Consider the following 8,738-nt stretch of genomic DNA (forward strand, 5'->3'; position numbering starts at 1 on the left):
ACTAATACTTCTAAAATGTAATACTCTTAAGAATATTTTTTCTCTTACCTCCATTTGCCTACGTTTCTCCTTAGTGTTTGCTCACTGGGTGAGATATCTGGTATCTGTTACACTTTTGTCTTTCTCCTTCACTCCTGGTAGTTAGATTTCTCCCTTTGGAGCCTCAGATCTTCCCATAGTCTTTAAGGGTGCCTGTAAATGTACTGGGAAGCTGCTTTGATATATTATAATTACAGGGCATCAGAGAAGACTTGATTAATCAAGTCTGCTGGAGCGTGGTAATTACCATGTTCCAGGAGCCTCTCGCATCTCATATAACAGCATCCCTGCACTTCAAAATGGCAGTGGGGGCACTTGAACTAAAGCTTGTCAACTGAGCTTTAGTTCAAGTTCCCCTGCTGCCATTTTGAAGCATGGGATGCTGACACATGAGACTCTGCAGTGCTTTATTTAGAGCCACCCAGCCCCTGCCCCACCCACCCACATGTGTAAAAATGTCCTAAGAGCTGTGATCAAAAGAGACAAATTTCTGGGCTCCTTTTTCTTTAGCTTGAGCCATAATTAAGGAAGGACATCCTCACAGAGCATGGTTAGCTTCAAAACAAGGTCCCCATGGTCATGGAGCACAGTGTCATTACGTAAGCATTTCTCCACTGACAATAGATATCAGTTCTTCAAAAACAGATGTACATGCTGATAGAATCAATGTTTAGTGTGGTATGCCTGTGACTGTGCTGCAGGGAGGTACGGCATCTTTTACAAATAGAAATCATTTTCCAGTAGAGTGTCTTCTTATTTTAAAACCATTATTGTCATAATATTTTAAAGAACAAGGAGGAAGGAACAGTTTGATACACCCACAAAAAGCATTCATTTCTGGAATATCCCATGTCTTCAGTTAAGTCATAACTAGGCTGGATTTGACCTTTGGTTTTAATAATTGGAGCAGACTGATACAATGTTTACAGTCTCTTTCTATGGTTAAAGATGTGCCCTTCCTCTGTATTTGTGCTGAAGTCTGTCACTATTTGACCAGTTGTAACATTTGTGTCGGGGGGGGCCCAAATTTAGTCATTTGTATTAGGGATTCCAAGGTGGCTGGACATGATGTTAGCATGTTATGAGTCCAAAGTATGCTACAGAGTAAAGAGAATATAAAGAAGTGTAATATGGTAAAAGGATTTTAAAAGAACGAGTTTGGGATGGACTAATTTCACACCATGAAATAAAGTTCTAGGACCTCTTGTTTTATTTCACTTTTATTCAGTCAAATTAATGAAAATGTATTGGTGTAAAACAGAAGAAGGTACTGATTCAAGCCCTCTGTGTGTGGGACTGTAACATAATCGACCTTCTTCCTTTGCACTTTGTCCATACTGGAATACTTAAAGATTTCAAAAGGAGTTTTGAATGCCCCTTACATTTAAAAAAACAGGCCACTTCTATTTTGATTTTTGGATTTGCTCTTAGGCCTACTTTTCAGCAACCAGGGTATAACATTTTTGTCTATATGTGAATGCTCACAAAGAGTAGGGGTGATGAAGGAACATGCAAAGCAGTTCCAAGTTGTCAGACCCAAATAGGAAAGAAACTGAATGATGTCAATTAATTCTAAATTATGACACCAGTTTTGAGGAAATTAAAATAGAAATATTAGTGGATATTCTGGGCAGAGAAAGTGCCTGGGGTATTAATCATGTAATTATCTGACAAGCCTAAAAACAACATCATAAAGTATATTATGTGTTGTCTCCAAAAGAATAGTTCTGTGGCTTTGTGATGCAGAATCAGTTTATTTAGGCCAATATGGGGAAACCTTAGGGAATACAGATCTTGCAGAGCTGAAGAAATTGCTCTATGCTGTGAAAAACAGAAAATTGTTCCTGACGTATGTAACGCACAAAATAATAAAGACATTAACATTTTATGGCACTCCCATGATGAATGGAAGTCTGTTATGATAGGAGATTTAATTTGCTCCACTTATAAAACACCAAGATTTACACAAACTCAGGAAGAGGGGGAAATCGGTGATATATGCCAGAAGTGTCGCATCACAGTGCAACATTAATTAATACATTATGAAAATGTCCTGAGATTTAAAAAAAAATATGGTAAGAAGTATTAATGGCAGGAAAAGATATTCCTGGAAAGAATACTTATGTGACTTCAGAATTATGTATTTTGAGTTTCAAAATGGGACTCCACCTGTAAACAATAAAAATGAAAAACAAGATACCATGTTGAATTTGTCTAGCTAGGCAAGTGCATGCATTACAGCTATTGAAGGGGGGAATGGGGAATTCCTTTTCTTACACTTGTTACAGGTACTGACTTAGGCAGGTCTTCAAGATACTGCTCTTCTTGAATCCCATAAACAATTAAACATCAGTTTCAGGTATGAAGTCCAAGTTGATACATCGCATAGGTTATTCTTCAGATTCCCTTTTCCTAACAACTCTTAGATTCAAGCGCTCCTGGTCAGTCCCTTCTTGACACTGTTTAGTAACTTTCCAGATTTCAACTTTTCTGGCATTTGTATAGAGAAAGCAGAAGTCCTTGGAATTCCCCCCAGTGAAGGAAAAAATACCAGAAATATCTACTGATGCCTAGCTCAGGAGCAGTTTTACTGGCTGTACTTAATGTCCACACACGACCACTTTAGTGGATCAGCTGTTCCCTGATGCCCAGACTATTACTGTCACTGGGACCATATGGGCTTTGTCATGACCCATCCAAACAAGGATAAAGAACATCATATATCTTCTGTAGGACAACACTGTGATGATCTTATCTGTGTGTGTGCAAGCTTAGGAAGAGGTTGAGAAGAATCAGAAGTTCAGGGGTTGGTCATAGATTCAGATATCACAGTCCTTTAGGAACTTAGGTCTGGAATGCTGGCCATACCTTTCTGTATTCTACCCTTTTGCCAGCTAGGCATACACTTAAAGCCAGTCCAAGTGTCATATTGACCATACTTTCACACTACTCCACAGAAAACAGTGTACAATTCTATCATGAGGGATGCAGTGTAGCAAACTGAGTATTTCAGACCCCTGCAGAGGAAAGAGTACTTACCTGTAAGTAATGCAGTGTTTTAATATGGAGTGTTTTTAATAGTAGCTGCACCAGTGTTGAGGTTATATAAAAGAGTTCAGTTTTAACAGGAGCATTTAAACTTTAGCCTGTAATAATCTCTATGCAATGACAAAATCAAAACATAAAAAGTAAACTGAGTACTGTTTGAATTTCTCAGGGCTGTTAAATGAAAAATGAATGTATGCAGGGAGCATGAGAACATTTTGAAACACCCATTTTGGTAATTTTTCTCTGGTTCTTCTTTTATTCTCTGGTTCTTCTTACTCCTTTGGCAAGAAAGCTAAACACTGAGATTTGGTTTTTGTCCACAAAACACAATACATACTCCATTGTCATAAACATTGTATTTTAATGCAAAACCATGACAGTGACCACAGCAATACCAAGCCAGACGGTCTTCCCAAATGTATGGAATACATGCAAGTCAGATGTTCACGTAGAATGAGTATAAAAGCAAAAGAAGATACAGTGCAGATTTGACATTGAAGTGCAGATTGATGAAGCCAGGGTACATACTGGTTACAACTGACAGCTGTTGGAAATGGACATGAAGGCCTAATATAATCTAGGAATACATTCTCAATAGCATTTTATTTAATATGAAAATGGAAAAGCACAATTCTTTCCCCTTAACTTATCCACATCATGCAACAATTCTAACTGCCACTATACTGAATTTTTGTATAGTGACAGATGAATGACTAACAATAGTAACGGAAACACAGCAGATATTGAAAAATACCCACTTACTCCAACTATAATATCAAACTACGGGACATATAGTAGTGACACTTCTACTTATAGTTGTTCTACATTGTCCATTATAAGATCCTTTATTCGTTTGCGTGCAACTTTGTTGCACTTAAGCTGTTTGGTCTGAACTGTCTGTGCTGGGTGTTTGCCCAAGACTGAATGTTTTAGGGAAGTTTCAGTTAAGAACCATAACAAGCCCTAGGAAAATACTACTCATTTTTAAAAACATTTTACAAGAATTCATCTGTCTGCATGAAGATTTGCACATGTGAGGTCAAGTTAAAAGCCTCTCAGAATCAAAGTTTGTAAATATTTGGCGGAGATTTGTTCAAATCAACTCTAGTGCTGTCTTCAGGACAGGAGTGGGGGAAGGGTGGAAAGGGAGCTTGGTTTCAGGTTTGCCCAGCTTTCACTGAAGGGGGTAGTGGGTGGATTGGACCCCCCCACTTCAGGTGCTACTCCCAGCTCGCACTGACAGAAGTTAATGAAGTGCTCTGCTTTGGGGTGTCTTCATCTGAACCCTCATGTATGGAAGGTTCATCTGTCATGCAATTTGGTGCATTAAAAGAGCTCTGGAGCCATGCACTTCTGTCAAGGCATAACTGTAGAGCACTTTCAGTGGCCAATTGCACAATAAAATGTCACTTGTGTCAGCACCCTGAGAGCTCATGTGCCAAAACATGATGAAGGATTCACTTTCAGAGGTGAGAAGATAGCTTGGACTTCACTCACTTTCAGCCTAATGGCCTCTCTACAAGAGTTTAATAAATACCAATATTTATTCCCAAGCTGTACAGAATTGCAATTGTTTGTGTTAACTTTTACTATGATGTCCCCAGTTTCAATGAAGGGTTGCATAATAAAACATGGGGCAATGTCACACTAGTGAACAAATATGGTTTAACTATGTGAAGATAGGGAAAGGTTTTACACAGTGGGTGCATTTACATGAGATGCTTTACTGTGCAGCAGACTAATTTACTATGCAACACCATCTACAAGTGCAAGCATTTACTGCATAGTTAATTAGCCTACTGCACAGTTGGTTACTACTTGTAAATAGAAGTAGCAAACTAACTGCACAGTAGCCACTGACCTGAAGCAAATTTGCTCTCAGTCAGCCATATCACTTGGAGGCCAGACTCCTGCCTGGACCAGAGCCATGGGGCTGGGAGTTTCTTTGCCTTTCCCAGCCTGGCCTGACCCTGGGGCCTGTGCCACCTGCTGCCTGCCCCTGGGTATTGGGTTTTGGAGAAGTAGCCCTGTGCCAGCTGCTGCAGGCCCATGAAACCAGGGTCTGGCCCCTGGGACATGCTGTACCATCTGGCTGCCTCCCATGCACTGTTCCCCTCTGCTGTAGACAAGTGCCAGGGCCTGGTGGCACCTAAAGTCTCTAACTGAGCCCCTGAGGTCCATTAAAGCACTCATGATGGTATCCTCATGAATGTCACAGACAGTGTCCTGGGGCCCCAACTGACCAGAAAGACTACTGACCTTATCACACTATGGAGTAACACTGAGGTGCAGAGGCAGTTTGCCTGGGGCAGCCATTCAAATGCCCATATATATGAGATCCTGGCAGCCCACACTCGGGAACACAGCCACCAGCAGTCTGCATGGTACTGCCACATAAATGTCAAGACCCTACAAGCCCACTGTGTCTGTATCATGGACCACAATCACCGGTCTGGGGCTGCCTGCAGGACCATGTCCTTTATGCAGCAGCTGGACCACATCCTGGCTCCCAGGGACCCTGGACACAGCAATGTGATATACAGGCAGCCTGCCAGAACTTCCACTGGGTCCTGATAGCAACAACCAGCCTGTAGGGGAGGGCTCCTCAGGACACCAGATGCAAGTCCAGGTGTGCTCCCCAGCTTCATCTAGCAGCTCAGGGAGCCCAAGCCAATGACTGGTGCCATCCCTGCAGTAAGAAGGACAGGCCATGAATGGCACCAGCCATGACCAGCTCCAGCTCCTCTCTGGAGGGACCCGCTGCCCTAGCAGCCAGGTACCATGCCTCTGCATCCCAGAACACTGCTGGAAGCCACACCTCATAACTGCTTGCAGGGACAGACTTTGGCCACCGGGACCACCTGACATACCCATCAGGTAAGACCCGCACAGGGAGGAGGGTGAGAGGGGGGAGGAACCTGCTCATGAGCTCCACATCTAGAGCTATGGGCCCGGTGTGGGAGGGGCCCTCAACTCCTCACCTTTCCCCTCCCTTCGCTACCTCCCTCCTCACCCTGCCTGGCTGAGCTCCCTCCTGGCCCCAGAGTTCCCCCACACACACAACACACAGGGAGGTGGGAGGCAGTGGCAAACTTTACTGAGCAACCAGTGCCAGGAGACTGCCATATGTGAAGAAACATGTTTATGGCAGCAGCGCTTTCCTCCTTGGCTGCAGTGTCAGGCATTCATAGCATAGGCAGAGGTGCCCCTCCAGGTAGTGGTGCATGTTGGGGGGAAGTGCAGACTTGCATGGGGCACTGTTGAAGCTCAAGAACTCTCACCACATTCTCAGTTGTGCCCAGGGCACCATGACAATCAACAGCAGAAGGGTGTAGTGGGTTGGGCACTCCTGGGTGTGCTCAAATAGTTCATCATGTTCTGCCTGGAAGACTTTCAGTAGGGGCACACTTGGGGTGCAGGCCACTGTCATTGAGGCATGCTGACAGGAGGGCAGGGACATCACCAGCTCTACACCCCCGCTGGGCAGAAGCCCATCACCCCCTCACTCTGGCTGCTTAAGGCTTAAGGCCTGGCACCACAGAACCAAACTTCCTGGCTTGCAGGAGGTAAAGGAGAGGAGTTGGTCTGGAGCAGCTGTGGCAGCTGCTGCCAGGAGCCAACCCTGGCCCAGCCTATGTAGGGGATTAGGGAGGCAGGCAGATGCCAAATGTGCTGCCTGCCTCTACAGAGGGAGCAGGGTTGGAGGGATCAGCCAGAGGCTTCCTGTGGAAGGGACAGCCTAGCCAACTTACCAATTTACCTGTGCGCACATGACCCCTGATCTGAGGGCACACAGCCCCCTGATATAGTGCATGCCATCTCCAGAATGTTGCTAACTTTCACAAAGAGAGTCTCTCTCTCCTAGTTCTGCAGGTCCAGCAACTGCATGTGGGGTAGAGGTGTCAGCTGCCACTGGGGATGCACCTTCATGGATGCCACTACTGTTAGCTGGCACCCTCTGCATGTACCACCTCCATCAGCAGTTGACGCAATACCGCACTCTCCTGTTGAATCACCTGGTCACATGGCAGAGGAGCAGCTGGTGGACTCATGGGCCTGGTGTGCCCAGGACATTGTGTGTGAGAGGGAGAGGGACTAGGAGGACCTTGCATTCTAGGACAGGTTCTTGGCCCTCAAGGAGAGACACATTGCCATCCCCAAGATGATCCTAGAGGTGCAGGAGCAGCTGGCTGCCATGTTGGGCCCAGGCAATGGAGGCCATAGTGAATGACCGCTACATGTTGGACACCATCCTGGCCCTGGCAGTCACCTTCATGCCACCCACCAGCCAACCCCTGGCTCTGGCCCTGCCTGCATCCTGGCTGCCACCCAGGGTGCAGGCAGGGCCAGAGCCAGGGGTTGGCTACCCCGCATCAAGCTCCCCACCTCCTCCCACTGCTCAGCCAGGCACCATGCAGCCCCTGAGTGACAGCTGCCCACAGCAAGGCCAGCACCACATGCAGGCCTTCCTGGCCTTGGCCCTATGATGAAGGAAAGGGAGCAGGCAGCATGATCAGAACAGTAGTCACTGTTGTTCCCAAGTAAGCCTCAAGCCAGCTGAGATGTGCCTGGCATGGGTTGAATTGGCCAATGTAGGATCATATGAGCCACAGCAGCAGTGGGTAAGTGGGGTCCTCAATGAGGAGGGGTGGGGCAGTCACATCCCCCAGCTGCAAGCCCAGAACACTTCGTACAAAGGGTCTGATCTCCACCAAGCCTGGAAGGGCACAGTTCTGGAAGGCCTGGCTATTGTGGGCACTGTGAGCCCAGCCAGCACTAACATTTATGAAGGCATCCTGGCGGTTTACCACAGCCTGAAGAACGACCAAGTGGAAGCCCCTCCAGCTTCAGTATGGACTGTCCCCCCAGGGTAGGCAGGTGACAGGGATGTGTATCCTGTCCAGGGACCTGATGCACTGTGGAAAGCCCAGATCTCAGGATCCCACCACCACATCCAGGGAGTCATTGACTAGGAGCACGGTGTGGCCCAGCACATCCTGGAGGGTGCCACAGACCTCCAGGATGGCTCCCTGACAGTCACCTTGCCCACCCCAAAGAGGTGGCTGAGACCTGTCCAAGGTGGCTAGTATTCACTTTGGATTCAGATTTGGCTGATTTGGGGACAGTGATTTGATTCAGTGATTCAAATCACTGTCCTGAATCAATTAAGCTGAATCTGATTCAGAGATTCAGCCACCACTGAATCAGCCAGATCTCTGAATCAAACAGGCCCCATTCCTCATCCAGCCTCATCAATGGCTGTCCCACCTGGCCCTAGTCTCCCGGCTCTTTAAAACAAAAGCCCGGCACTCACCAGCTGCTCCCAGGCAGGGGTTGATCCCTGCTGCCCCCCACTGCCCCATGCTGCATGGCGAGGTCCGCCTGCTCTCCCAGCCCCAGTATCCTGGCTCTTTAAAGAAAAAAAAGCCCCCACTCACTGGATGCTGCCAGGTGGGGGGGTGATCCCTGCTACACCCTGCTGCCCCATGCTGTGTGTGGGGCTCCACCACGATATCCATCCCCTGCCTGCTCTCCCAGCCCCCTGCCATGGCTGTCCCGCCCAGCCCCAGTGTCAGCTCTTGAAGAAAAAAAAAAGCCCTGCACTCACTGGCTCCTGCCAGGCAGAGGAGTGATCCCTGCTGTTCCCACTG

General features: G+C 46.7%; 1 long non-coding RNA gene across 1 annotated transcript in view; it reads left to right on the forward strand.

The window, feature by feature from the left end:
• Positions 1 to 1,516: 1,516 nt before the first annotated feature.
• Positions 1,517 to 8,738, forward strand: part of LOC109309562 — a 15,957-nt gene continuing 8,735 nt past the window's right edge. The window contains exons 1-2 of the long non-coding RNA XR_002100964.1: positions 1,517 to 1,529; positions 1,560 to 1,565. This is a non-coding gene — a long non-coding RNA (uncharacterized LOC109309562). The remainder of the gene's footprint in view (positions 1,530 to 1,559; positions 1,566 to 8,738) is intronic.

The sequence above is a fragment of the Crocodylus porosus genome, unplaced genomic scaffold, assembly GCF_001723895.1.
Source record: "Crocodylus porosus isolate Cpor-Errol unplaced genomic scaffold, CroPor_comp1, whole genome shotgun sequence".
Lineage (NCBI taxonomy): Eukaryota > Metazoa > Chordata > Crocodylia > Crocodylidae > Crocodylus > Crocodylus porosus.